The following is a 14,147-nucleotide window of genomic DNA, read 5'->3' on the forward strand; positions in this document are numbered from 1 at the left end:
AGTGGTGCATAGGCCAAGCATAGGACTTTAAAAAGATGAATGGTTGGATTAATCTGCGGCAGGGTTGGAGTGGCAGAGAGTCAAGGGGTCAGTCGAATTGGAGGTATTGCCAAGAGAATGGAGTCTCAGCTAGATGGGAAGGAAGTGAAGCTAAACAAGGGCCCAACCAGAAAGGCGTTACAGGACAGAATGTCATGATGAAGAGTCAAAGACAGGTGTTGTGGGAGGAGAGTAATGGGAGGAAAGCCAGCAGGATGCAAGCCTGTGATCAGAGTGTGCAATTTTAGAAGTTGAGATCTCAGCTATGGAGAAGTTCCTGGTGACACCAAGGTCCTGGTAAGACCATGGAAGTTGACAGAGGAAGTGGAAGGGAATTGAAGTTAAGAAGATTGAGAAGCTGAGAAAAGATTTAGAAGGGGCTTTGATGGAAAACAGTATGGAGGTTCCTCAAAACACTAAAAAATAGAACTACCCTGTGACCCAGCAATTGCACTACTAGGCATTTGTCCATGGGATACAGGTATGCTGTTTCGAAGGGACACATGCACCCCCATGTTTATAGCAGCGCTATCTCCAACAGCCAAAGTATGGAAACAGTCCAAATGTCCATCAATGAATGAATGGATAAAGAAGCTATGGTATATATATACAATGGGGTATTACTCGGCAGTCAAAAAGAATGAAATCTTGCCATTTGCAACTACATGGATGGAACTGGAGGGTATTATGCTAAGTGAAATTAGTCAGTCAAAGAAAGACAAAAATCATATGACTTCACTCCTATGAGGACTTTGAGAGACAAAACAGATGAACATAAGGGAAGGGCAACAAAAATAATATAAAAACAGGGAGGGGGGACAAAACAGAAGAGACTCATAAATATGGAGAACAAACTGAGGGTTACTGGAGGTGTTGTGGGAGGGGAGATGGGCTATGTGGGTAAGGGGCATGAAGGAATCTACTCCTGAAATCATTGTTGCACCATATGCTAACTAATTTGGATGTAAACTTTAAAAAATAAAAAATTAAATAAAAAAAAAAAGAAGGGGCTTTGAAATCCCCGGCAACAGGAATTGACCAAATTATGTGATCAATGGAGAAAATGTCTATTATCATTTCACTCTGATAGAGCCTATTGCCTAACATACAGCTGAAGTTCATAAAATAATTGTAAAATGAAAAACCCAATTGCTATAGAAAAGACTTACCAGCTTTGGGGAGACAATCTAGTTTAGGGATATTAGTGACATTTGCCAGTAGTATTTGGGATGGCATAACTGACTTATTCTGTGATTTTTGAGAGCTGACTAGTAAGGGGAATTGGCATATTTATTTCCCTATATCTTATTTTGCTCTATCTGTGAAGAAATACATAGTAGAAAGAAGTATAAAGGATAAATTGGGAAATCAGAGTTTTGATATGCTTGTTGCACTCCTTACCTGTTACCTTGAACCTTCATCTTCAGAAATAAGTATTGTTCTGGATACTCTCTTGATTCCCTTCCAACTCTGAAATTAAGATTTCTGGGATGATGTAATTTGAAGTAACTCAGAAAGTAAAGTAAAAATTCTTCTTATATTTACATATCTAGTCCGAAATTTTTTGGTTTCAAATTATTTTGAAGGTATATATTGAAACTCTTGAGTTAACCTTTTAAAATTACTGAAGGGAAACAATGCCAGTTTTCTTGCCACAGAATGAGATTCAAGATGGTGAAAACATCTCTCAAATACTCCATGACCCTAAATCACAGGTTGGCTCTGAAAAGATGATCTTCCCCATGAAATCTAGACATCTGAGAAGCCGAATCCCTCAGTCTTGATTAGGTAAATAACATGTTTCTCTTTCTACCTAGTCTAGATTTAACAATGAAAAATATATTTCTCTATTCAACCAAAACACAATTTTGTGTAGTGGTTGGATGGATAAGACATGGCTCTTTGCCCTTGAGGAAATTACACACCAATAGGGGAGATAAAAACACATGGAAATATAAACAAATAATCACAGTCCAAAGCAGGCCAAATCCCATGTGAGTAGTATAAGTAAAAATAGATTTCTAGGTTATTTTTTAAAGGTGTTCAGAAGTGGGGTGCCTGGGTGGCTCAGTTGGTTGAGCGTCCGACTTCAGCTCAGGTCATGATCTCAGTCCGTGAGTTCGAGCCCCGCGTTAGGCTCTGTGCTGACAGCTCAGAGCCTGGAGCCTGCTTCGTATTCTCTGCCCCCCCCCACCCCTGCCCCTCCCCTGCTCATGCTCTGTCTCTCTCTGTCTCAAAAATAAATAAAAACATTTTTAAAAAGGTGTTCAGAATTACAGAGTACTTGAAATATTTCCATTTCTCATTTTTATACCATCTTCACTCTATTTTCAGCTCTTTCTATTTTTATCTAAGTGATATGCTCTTGTATACAGAAGTTGGCCATATTGCCAATTATTTTTATTCAGTGTCAATATGCTTACAGGTGAGAATGGATAGCATTACTAAGATGCACAACCACAATGCTACTTTTAAGTGTGTATAAATAGGTTTAGACTCTTGCAATTTAGTTATCCAAAGTGGATTATTCACTTTCTGTTTAATATTAACTTCTCCCTGTTTTTCTTCACCTTGAAACAATCTTAGACATTTCAAAGATCACTTTGTATTCCGTATACCGTAACAATTAGACAAGAGAAAGAAACAAAGATACACATTAAATTAGCTTAGCTGGTTGCTTCTAAGTAGCTTTGGTATTTTAAAAAAATAATAAAGGCTTCTTTGTTGATATCCTCATAACACTTTATGTGAACTTATACTTGAAAATTTATCACATTATACTGTAAACCTTTGCTCAGATGTCTCCCCCCGACCTCCTCTCCCTTCCTCCCTCTTTTCCTTCCTCCCTCTTTTCTGTCACCAGAACACAGCATCTAGGAACCTTGTCTTATTCACTTTGTATTCCTTGTACCTTATACAGAGATAAACACTGGGTGGGTGTTTGGAAGGGTGGGTGGGAGGATGGATGGATGGATGGATGGATGGGAGGCAGCAACAACTGAAATCTTCCACAAGATCTGGAGAACCACTCATGATTGTCTTTCAGCCATGAAATACCTGCCAGGTATCAACCTTACCTTCAATGGGATTCTGACTCCAGTTATATCAGATAGTGTATTTAAATGGAAAAAGAACCAATGTCTTTAAAAGTTTCTCAAAAACTTCTGCAAGTTAAGCTTAGCCTTTGAAAACAAAGATAACTGAATATTTTTAAAGCTCACGGCAGACTGATAAAATGCGCTCTTAGGCTGAATTCACAGAGCTTTATTGAGGATTCTCTCCTCCCATTCTTTCCTCTAGGCTGGCCACCTAAAAGATTCCCAATTAACTGGATCCTGCAGTTCTGTACCTCACTTTAGCCATTCAGATGGAACGTAGAGGCGCTTGGAAGTGTAATTGCAGAAAATAAAAGTAAAACTCAGGACCTAAGGGAAGATGCTAAAATGATAGGCAAATTAGAAAATTGTGAATTTTAATGATGTGAGGCATTTTTTTTTTACAAGGAAGACTGCTTTCAGCAAAAGAGGAGTGACAACATGTGCAGAGTGGAGGGGCTGCTCAGGGCAGCTGACTGCAGTCCTGTGCTGGGGACACTTGCTTCTGATAACTTGAGAGCACACACACAGCAATGCCGCTGACTGTCCACCAAGAAGTAGAACATTTCAACTGTTCTACGTGTGACACAGGCTTGATCCTAGCAAAGGGCCATCAGTCAGATGCCTGTCTGTTGCAAAGGCCCCTGCTTGAACCTTGAACCCACTAAGAGGCTTGAGAGATTGATTATCCAGCTCAGTCCACAACTCCTGCAACATATTGTGCTCGGCAAAGCCACCAGACCATCAGGAATTAATATGCTATTTGAGATGCAAATCAAGAGTGCCAGTGAAGGAGTGTAGAATCCCATAGGGCCACTGCCCATAGTAGGGACACCTAACTCCAGGCCAAATCCATAGGATTAACCCTGAACAAGACCTTTCGCTTCTATCAAAAGCAAGCCAGTATTCAATTTTCTGTCTTCTTCTTCGTGATGTTTTTGTTAAGTTGTCAGGCAGCCCTGGGGCTGCAATCTTCATTTGCACATGAACACCTTAGGGTTCAGTTCTGCATGTAAGTAAAACTGTGCACTGTATCTAAGGAAGTTTTAGGGGAGGGGGAAAAAGACAAAGCAAAGTGAGAACGCGGCATTATGCCTTTTGCACTTTATTCTCCATTAAAAAAAATTATTTCTGATACCTTATTTTCTTAAGCTTTCTACAGTTGTTAATCTAAGCCTCACATTTTAAGAAGCCAGTGAACCTTTTGCTTTATATTCCTCTCTAGATCTTACAAGTTTAGCTAGTATCTCAAACATTTCCAGGGAGAGACTTGGATCATCTGCATTAGTCCTAGTATTGGGTAAAATTAAACAAGATAATTTTAAAATTTGGAAAAAGTTCTTTGTTTCAGTTTCTTTACAACAAAAACATTCAGTGGTTTAAAAAGAGTTTAAACAGTCCTCTGTAGAATTTAAACCGTATAGTGAAAGAAAGCTGCTTAGGTGATTTTATATAAAAATCTTTTCCTCTGTTAGAGTAGAAGAAGCTGGTTTGCAAATTAACAAGGTGGAGCCAAAATAGAGAATTGCATTGTAAGAGAGTGACTCAATGTTTTGACTTTTTAAAATATATCCTTCCAGACAGCAAAGACTGCCTTGTCATTTGATTGCTTTCCAATTAATGTTAAGTTTTCCTTTATAAATATCACACTTTTGCCATCAGAGCTACCAGTTGTGACCTCATATTACCTGTCCTTGGAGGACGCACGGGGCAATTATGACTGTGGGTATCTATCATTACAAAGATGTATCTCCTCATATTCTAACCCTCGGTGTGGTCCAATCAGCACCACCATAAGATTGCGTCTATTAATTGCAGAGAAGCAAATCAATGTTTGTTTGCTTAGAAGTAAAAATAGGTACTTGCTGATAAGTATGTGTTCCTTGCTACTTTTATTTACAAAGAATTAACCAACCATTAAGTGTCCTCAATAAATAAAACTAACCTGCAATCTTCATAAGCTATTTAAAATTATAATTTTTACCAAAGAAAGCTGGACATTATGCAAAGTAGATAATAGATTGACAAAGTCACTCCAAGGTATACAATATGCCCAGTAGAACAGAGCCTACTTGAAGTTCCTGACTAAAGACTTCATGAAAACATAGAAGAATTTGACCTGGAGAAATACAGGGACCCATCTGGATTCTCTGAACACAAAAATATTTGGAAATGGAAAATTAAAGCTATGCTTAAAAGACTCCAAAGTCAGAATGTGCCAAAGGTAGGGCCTGAAAGTGTCAGTAACTCTGTCTACCTGCTGCCCACCGTATTTAGTAATTTAGGTCCTGGTGGTGGGGATGGCCTCCCTACTGTGAGGGTCTGTGAACCCAATGGACAAAGTTTAGCTTTGGTACCTGCTGAATGTTATGTGATAAGGTTTACATCCTGACTTAATCAGTTCTTACATTTAACTTCCAATTCATTTTTTCCTTCCTACTTGACATAGAGAAGTAATTTTGCCCGGCCTCCTAAGATGCTGGTACCTGTACACCTGTCTACAGAAACTGTCATCCTCATCTTGAAAAAAGACTGTGTGCATCTCTCTTCTGGCACATCCTAGAAACTCCCAGCACAGCTTGGTTTAAAGTCCTCCTCCATCATAAGGTCTAAATTGACTTTTCCTCAAGTGGTTTTTTTCCCCCACCATTCCTGATCATTCAGCAGATATTTATTGAGCCCCCTTTCTGTGCCATGCACTGAGGGAAGACTTTGCAAGGTGAAGGAGTATAAATTTTTCTCCCCATTCTACACTTATCTAACTCTTCTTTATCCTTCATAGTAACCATCACTTCCTCAGAGAAGCACCCCTGATCCCCAGTCTAGGTCAGTCTTCTTTGTTGTATAGAACCTCAGCCTTTCCTTCATAAAACATGTTTGTTTGTAAATAAACTCATTTATCGATTATTTTACTAATGCCTGTCTCGCGACTTGAGGACAGGAATCATGTCTGATTTTTCTCACCAGTTTATTCTAGTGCCTGGCACACAGTAATGCTCCATTACTTGGTGAAATGATTGGTGGGGAACGAATGGATGGATTGATAAATGAAGCATAGTTTCTTTTCCAAGAGCTCGTAGCGTATCATAGGGGAATAAGTCTAGCGGGGCATGGAAAAAAATGGGTTTGGAGTAAAATTAAAAACAGCCTTGTTATGGTGCTTCAACATGATCTTACGGGCAATGAGAAGCCAACAAAGATGTTGAAACAACAATGATTAAGTTAGCGCTTCAGGAAGCTCCCAAAGGTGGCAGGCTGGACAGCAGCCAGGGAAAGGGGGAGCCAGTAGGCAGGGACAACCAGGGAGGTGCTGCAGTGGCTCAGTCATGGATGAAGAGGTTTACACAAGAGCAACAGCTGCAGAACAGCAGGAACAGAGGGGTTGAGTCACAGTATCTCAGACATCCCTATACTTTCTTAGATTAGTATGCTGTGCAAGGGATATCCTCCAAAAGATGAATCCCCTGCTATAGAGAGAGTGAGACCTGGTTTGTAAAAACTTCCTGACCCAGGGGATCCACATAGCAAAAAAAAAGTCCTTGAACCAGGGGCTAATCCAGACTTGGATTTGACAGCTGGGGCAGTATCAGCCAAATGACAATTTGCTATGTTTCTTCCTGGCCATTTCTCAGACAGTTTTGGGGAAGGTTGAAAATCTGGGTTTAACCAGACAGACAGTCTACCAGTATTTATAAATCATTGGCCATATACCAGGCAGTGGGGATAGAAGGGTAGAAAGATGGACATGGTTATGGCCACTGTCCTTGCAAAGCTTAGGGACTAATGAGCAAAACAGCAAATGAGCATGTGTGGCTCAGTGTGGTAAGTGTCCTGATAGGAAAGGCACAGAGTGCTGTGACATATAAGAGAGTAGCACCCAGCCTAGTCCCAGGGGATACACGGTCCCAAAGAACATGTGATCGAAGTTGCAAACTGAACGCCAAGAGGAGTTCCTCGGTGGAGAAGCAGAAGGACATTCCAGGCAAAGGGACTACCATGTGCACAGACCCATAACAAGAGAGAACACAACACAGAGAGGGAATGAGAGGAATTCTAGAGCATGGGGTGCATGAGACGAGGTGGGGGTGGGGGCAGCAAAGGGGGCAGGAGGTGAGGGAAAGCCTGAAGAGTTAGGCAGGAAGAAGGGCACACAGTGCCTTCTAATCCATGGCAGGGATTGAGTGTCTCGGTGAGAGCAATGGGAGGATGGGCTCTGCATTTCAGAAAGCTGATTGGTTACAGTGTGGATAATACACTCCATAGGAGCCAGACCTGGGGAGGAAAGACAGTTCCGAGGCTGAGGCATCAATCTGGGCAAGAAATGACAGTGACGTGCTCAGGGAGGGGCAAAAGGGGTGAAGAGCAATGGATGTATATGAGAGATATTTAAGAGGTTGGTTCTTAGGCTTTGGGGACTGACGGGTGAGAAAGGAGGAAGAGAGGTATCGGGGATGCTGGCCTCACTTCTAGACGTTGGGGCCTGGCGCTGTGCCATGACACACAGAAAAGGAATAGCTTGAGGTGACAGAGGAGAGACGAATTCAGTCTGAGGTGTGTTTGGGCAAAAAATATCCATAGAACATCCCAGGGAAAATACTCAGTTGTCAGTTGGACCCACACACCCGGAACTAAGGACAGAGATTTCATTCATCATTGTGACTTCTCTTGCTGATCGTTATTCATATGTTGGCAGCATAGTCCATAGTGATAGGGGCCTTTGAGTCGGGGGGAGACCCACACTTATGAGGTGTGCGAGTTCGGGCATTAAGTTATTAAACCTATTTCTTCATCAGAAACCAGGGCAATAACATAACCTCCTTCACAGAAAATTGGGAGAAATAGTTGAAATAGTGCTCGTAAAGCACTTAACCTCAATAAATCTTTAACGGTGGTGGCTGTAGTAGGAGGATCATCTACCCTAGAAATGTAGGCTTGAGAACTACCAGTGTTGAGATGTTTGGAACCACTGAAAGAGATGTTGAGAAGAGGAAAGAGTAGGTGAGAGGAGAGAAGAGAACATCAACCCTGAAGGGCTACATAAAGGACAGAGACAGCCAAGACTGAGAAGTAGCCAGGGAGGTAAGAGGAATAGGAAGAGAGTGCCATAACATCATGGAAACCAAGGGAAGAGAAGGTTTCAAGAATGGAAATGGTCAGTAGAGTAAAATCCTACCAATGGGTCAAGAAAATTAAGGGCTCAGGACGCCTGGGTGACTCAGTCAGTTAAGCCTTCGACTTCGGCTCAGGTCATGATCTCATGGTTTGTGTTTCAAGCCCCACGTCAGGCTCCATGCTGACAGCTCAGAGCCTGGAGCCTGTTTTGGATTCTGTGTCTCCCTCTCTCTCTTCCCACCCCCCACTCTTGTGTGTGCTCTCTCTCTCTCTCTCTCTCTCTCTCTTTCTCTCAAAAATAAAATATTTTTTAAAAAGAAAGGTAAGGGCTGTAAAGTGACACTGAGTTCTGGGACAAAGTAGGATCAGTGACCCCTGAGACAACAGTTGCAGTAGAAGGGCAGGGACCAAAAAGCAAGATGTCAGGAGCTTGAGAGAAGTGGGTAGATATGGATCACTATTTAGTATGTGAACACTTTTTATTAAAAACAGCTCGGGGCAGGGACATAAGAGAAAGTTAAAAATGTTTTCTGACTATAGAAATTTGATTTTGCCTCGGGCTCTGGTTCAGTGTGTAACAAAAAGATCCTCAGGGTCTGGACGTGGATGCCCCATTCTAGGTTTTTATCATGCATTGTCAGGCGCTGGCAAAGGAAAGGGAAAATAATAATTCTAAAGTCATTTCCTATAGAGGAGACTTCTTGAGTACACCATCCAAGCATAATGTGTTTATTCTGTTCTCAAGGCTTTTTTGAAAAGGAATTAAACTGTATGTAGAATGAGTAGCAGTTTTCTGCACTGCGTGTGTATTCACTGGGAGAATTCATTTTCCATTTAGAGCATTATACGGTCTCTATTGAGCAGAAACTCTGACAACAGCCTACATCTCTAGGCCCCATTTCAGGGTCTTCTCGGTAACTTTTGTGGATTCAAAACCAGCCTTGCCTCCCCAGCGACACTAACATGAAGAACACACAGATTCGGCATTTGCACTCAGGATTTGTCCTCGTGTGGACGTTGTATGTGATCTGTGTTATGGCAAACCAACTTAATTCCCTCCAGACACATATGCACACAGAGGCACACGCTTTGACTCATACACAGGTGCACACATTCATACATGCACACATACAGACCACTCAAAGCCGTTTACCTGCAAATAGCGTCTAACAGACAAGGCGACTGAGGAACCCAGAGATTCATTTTTAGACACGAGTGCTGAGGCATCACTAGTCACGCTGGAGCAGAACCCTTCTCGTGAGTCAACACCGCCCACACAGCCAGGGTTTTCCAGGCAGCCACAGGAGTCTTCAGTTTTGAGTGTCATCTCAATGGGATAAGTTCCTGCAGGTGATTCTCACTGGGCCACCTCAGGTTTGAGAACTGCTGCACTAATTCCCTCCTTAGCAGAGCCCTCTCTAGAGCCACACTGGCTGGGTTCAAATCCTGGCTCTGCTGCTTACCAGCTATGGGCAACTAGTGAATCCCTCTGTGCCTCGGTTTCCCACTTGGTATAATCAGGACAACGGTCATATCAGCTGAGGACAGTTGTGGTGGCGAGGACAACATGAATTAACGTATGTCAGATATTTAGCACTGTGCATGGCCTTTAGCCATTGGGTCTTTCCTCCTCCCCTCTGTAAACTAAGGATGATAATAGGGTCTACTTAAAATGTGTTTGAGACACTGGCATGAGTTGATGCATGGAGGTCTTTAGTTGACACTAGTAACCATCTCCCTCTAATTAGTTTATGTCCTCATCAAAGCTTGCTTGGAAAATCAGGATAGCTTCACCCAAATTTTTGTGCATCTTCATGGTGGCTCACTGCCCCCATTGATTTAGTCCCTATTTATATCACTCACTTCTCCATTTTTCTAGTTGTGTTTGTAACAAAAGCTTGAAAGCATGAAACCCAATGCCACATGCCAAGGAGCTTCCTGGGTTGTGACGGATGGAAGGTGTCTGGTGGCTCTTTCCTTATGAAAATACATGGGTTGGTTGAAACAGCCAACTTCAGGGAACACCTCCACAATATTTAGTTGCATTTTCCTAACGTCCACATTCTTTGAGAGACCAATCGCCAGGAAGGGGGCACATATGCCCAACAGTAACCTTGAGTACAGCTATGCCAAAGTGGGAACTAGCTTTTATTTTTCACATATACGATATCTGTTATAAAAGATAGATATATTAAACACATAAAAGATATTTATGTAACCGATTACATGCCATGCAGTGTTCTAACCACTTTATATAGATATATTTATTCTTTATAACAACTTACCAGGTAGTATTCATACTACCATTATTTTAATATGGGGAAACAGAAGCACAAAAGGAATGAGTAGCTGAAAGATCAATCCAGTAATGAGAAGCAGAGCCAGGATTTGGACCCATACAGTCTGGATTCAGAAGCTACATACTTAAAAACTGTTATACTGCCTAACCCATCTCTTAATAATTAATACCTGTGACAGCTCCAGGGGCTGCTCAACCCAGGGCTTGGTTTTATGGGCAAGGAAATAAATGTTCAGGAGAAAGAGTCTGACCTTTTGAGCAGCCTCACATACCTAGAAACTTAGTTATTGCTGTTTTGCTCAGAAATGCACCACTGATTCAAGTGAGATGAAGCCTAGCAACAAAGCTAATCTAAGTACCAAAAAGTGAAAAGGGGGTTTATCTTGAAAATGCTCTCCGACGTTATCGGCAACCAGTGCTGCAAAGAAAGGCCAAACTCAGAATTACAGTGAATATAAATAAAAAGAGAAGTCATCTTATATCTTCTCTTTAAAGTATACCATTTCTAAAGAAAAGATACCTTTTATGTAACGTCTGTATTTCCAGGGGAAACCTAGGGGAGTTTGCTGGACAGTGTGATGGAACAGAGACACCTACTGGTGAGAACAAGCCTCACTTCATAGATTTCTATCATTTATTTTATGAATGACACCAATTCTCATTATTATTTGAAATGTATTGGGTATTAACCGAATCTTCCTGTCAAGATATTACACTTTAAAAGGAAAAAAATCAGAAAAAAAATCAGATGTATCCAACTAGTTATGTAATGACTCAAGCACAGCATCTCTATTGTCCCTTATAGGAATACCAAGCTACTTTTTAGGATCCTGCATCAATCAGCTCTGTCTGGGGTAGGCAAACACCAGGCTGGGTGCTAGGTCCCTTGGGACTTTCATTACTCTCACTTTGAGTCAACAGACTCTGATTGAATACTTTCATTCCAAGGATAGGTGAGAGAGCAGCCTATCCCACAATGCATTCCTATCTCAGAAGGCAGGAGCCAAGATGCCCATCATGCTAGACATCTCAATGGCCCCAGACAGGAGCTCCTCATCCAGTCTGGAGCTCCCAGAAATCTGACCTGGTCTGATAAGATCAGACATTTTCATCTCCTCTGGGGCACTCAGATGTTACTTTGCTTCCCCAGAGATGACACTCTTCCCTCAAAAACTTCATGAATGGACAGTCATTTGAATTCTTTCCTATACCATGTCAGTTGGTTGGAGTTGCAACTGTACTTTGAAAAGTATACTTTTCTTGGGGCACCTGCGTGGCTCAGTCAGTTGAGCGTCCGACTCTTGATTTCGGCTTAGGTCATGATCTCATGGTCGTGAGATCAAGCCTCGCATCAAGCACTATACTGACAGTGTGGAGCCTGCTTGGGATTCTCTCTCTCTCTCCCTCCCTCTCTGCCCCTCCCCAGCTTGTGGGCACTTTCTCTCTCTCAAAATAAATAAATAAACTTTAAAAAGCATTTATTAAAAATGTTTTTAAGTGTACTTTTCTTTTTTTCTTATTTTTTTGTTTATTTTAGAGAGAGTGCGTGAGTGGGGGAAAGGAGCACAGATATAGAATCTTAAGTAGGCTCCACTCTCAGCACGGAACCTGATGCGGGCTCAATCCCATGACCCTGGGATCATGAATGGAGCCCAAATGAAGAGTTGGATGTTCAACCAACTGAGCCACCCAGGTGCCCCTGAACAGTGTACTTTTCTTTTTCCTAAGAGAAGGAGTTTAGAAAAACTAAATGGATGGAGGAAAATGAAGTTTAGGAGAGGAGGAAACTTTGTAGGGAGATGGGATTATCACTCCTCTTTTGCTTTGGTTCCATTAGTTAAAACACTTTGGATTCCATTAACCTTCTAAACTTCCTAGCAATAACCATGTATATAATTGAAAAGTCTTGATGGCTTTAGGAGAAATAGTCCTCTGTTGGGTTGTTGGGATGTAATAGTTTATTTTGCTTTGTTTTAGTTTCGATGTGGAATTTGGAGTTAAAGTAAGAGAAGTTGCCTACCTGAAAGTGCAATTGAACGATACAAAAGTGATTAAGGCACCCAGTGATCCAAACACGGTAGTTTCATGGGGGAGATGAGAGAATTGAAAACAAGTTAATGAGAAATGTGTATATTGACATTGAGAACATAGCCAATTATTGAGATGTACCACTAACTATTAAAAATAAATTCGTGAATACTATTAACTAGATTAATTACTGGTTAAATTGTGTTTATTGAGCACCTGAGTATAAGCATTATGTTTCGAACTCTAAAGAAAACAAATTTCAGTCAGATCTGTCGCGACCATTGAGAAGTTGTAATCCAGAGGGAGAGATGAGACAGATGACTGATCTCTAAGACCATAGGAAAAAATCCACTGGCAGCGTGAAAAAGATAAGAGCGAGGAAAGCATCCTGTATTCTTTGAACTCCTTCCCTCACATCTATTTCATCCCCAGAAAGAAAATAGGCAATGCAGGAGGTAGTTGAAACAATTGGAATGTTAGTGAAATTGCTTAGGAAGGAAAAATTAAGGGGCTGGGAAGGGGAAAGAAGAGATGGATTGGAAAAATGGGATGAATGAATAGAACTTGAGGACTTGGGTGTGGAACTTGAGGAAGAAGAGCTGTACATAAACATAGACACAGAAGTACAATATTAGAACTGGGGGGATGTACTTTAACTCCCAGGTTCGAAAAATGAAATAAAAGCCATACTGATAGAAAAAAATCAAGAGGGATTTGCTGCAGGTAGGTGGGGTGGAGGGTGACATCAAGAGCTTCCTTTTTCAACCAAGATGGACCAGTGGATATGCAGATGGAAACATCACCTGGGAAGTTGGAAACTTTATAACTGGTCTCAGGAATCTACTTCTAAATCAGGAGATCTGTGGCAAGAGTCTGAAATCTTGTGAACCCCCTGAAACCTGGTGCAAAGAAATTATATTAAATGATTATATTAGGGGGTAATTTGAAATCACTTTCCCTCCCATGTGCTTTTGTAGAAGGTTAGTTCAATATACAAGACTGTTCATTATAAAGGAAGTTTCTAGACATGAAAAGCAATAAATCATTCAGCTGAGAAGGAAAATTTTCCTTGTGAAACTTTTTCGATGATTACTGAAATTGAGAAATGATTGAAGTGTTTAGAGAGTGAATAAAATGAGATAAACCCATATATGGCTAAGAGACACCAAGAATCAAAAGGTTGAAGTTAGCACCAAATATACTTCCAGTGGAAGAGAGTAAATACTATAATCCGTTGGCTAAAAGCAGTCATTAATATGTGAGATATCACCCTTATTATATTGTTCAGATAAAAAAGCCAAAAACAGACAATGGAAATAAGAGGGAATTTATTTATACTATCCTTAAATGAGTATATGGTCATTTTATTAAAAACAAAGAATAAATTCCAGAGTTCAAAACCTGAGATCTAATCAATAGGTCAACTCTACTTAAAATGTCCTTAATTGGTAAGTGTATGTCACGTGAATAAAAGCAAGTATCTAGGTCCAGTTCAAGCAGAATTTTTATTCTGCCAATGGGGTTGAGACTAGGAGAGAAAAAAAGCATTATATACCTTTTATTTAAGTGGTAAA

General features: G+C 40.9%; 1 protein-coding gene and 1 long non-coding RNA gene across 4 annotated transcripts in view; one reads left to right on the forward strand and one right to left on the reverse strand.

The window, feature by feature from the left end:
- KCNB2 (potassium voltage-gated channel subfamily B member 2) overlaps window positions 1-14,147 on the forward strand; it is a 623,843-nt gene that overhangs the window by 588,212 nt on the left and 21,484 nt on the right. The window lies entirely within an intron of this gene.
- Window positions 1-14,147, reverse strand: part of LOC109496037 — a 102,222-nt gene that overhangs the window by 6,429 nt on the left and 81,646 nt on the right. For both annotated transcript variants that reach the window (XR_006592203.1, XR_006592202.1), the window contains one exon: window positions 1,441-1,509. This is a non-coding gene — a long non-coding RNA (uncharacterized LOC109496037). The remainder of the gene's footprint in view (window positions 1-1,440; window positions 1,510-14,147) is intronic.

The sequence above is a fragment of the Felis catus genome, chromosome F2 (assembly GCF_018350175.1).
Source record: "Felis catus isolate Fca126 chromosome F2, F.catus_Fca126_mat1.0, whole genome shotgun sequence".
NCBI classification, from domain to species: domain Eukaryota; kingdom Metazoa; phylum Chordata; class Mammalia; order Carnivora; family Felidae; genus Felis; species Felis catus.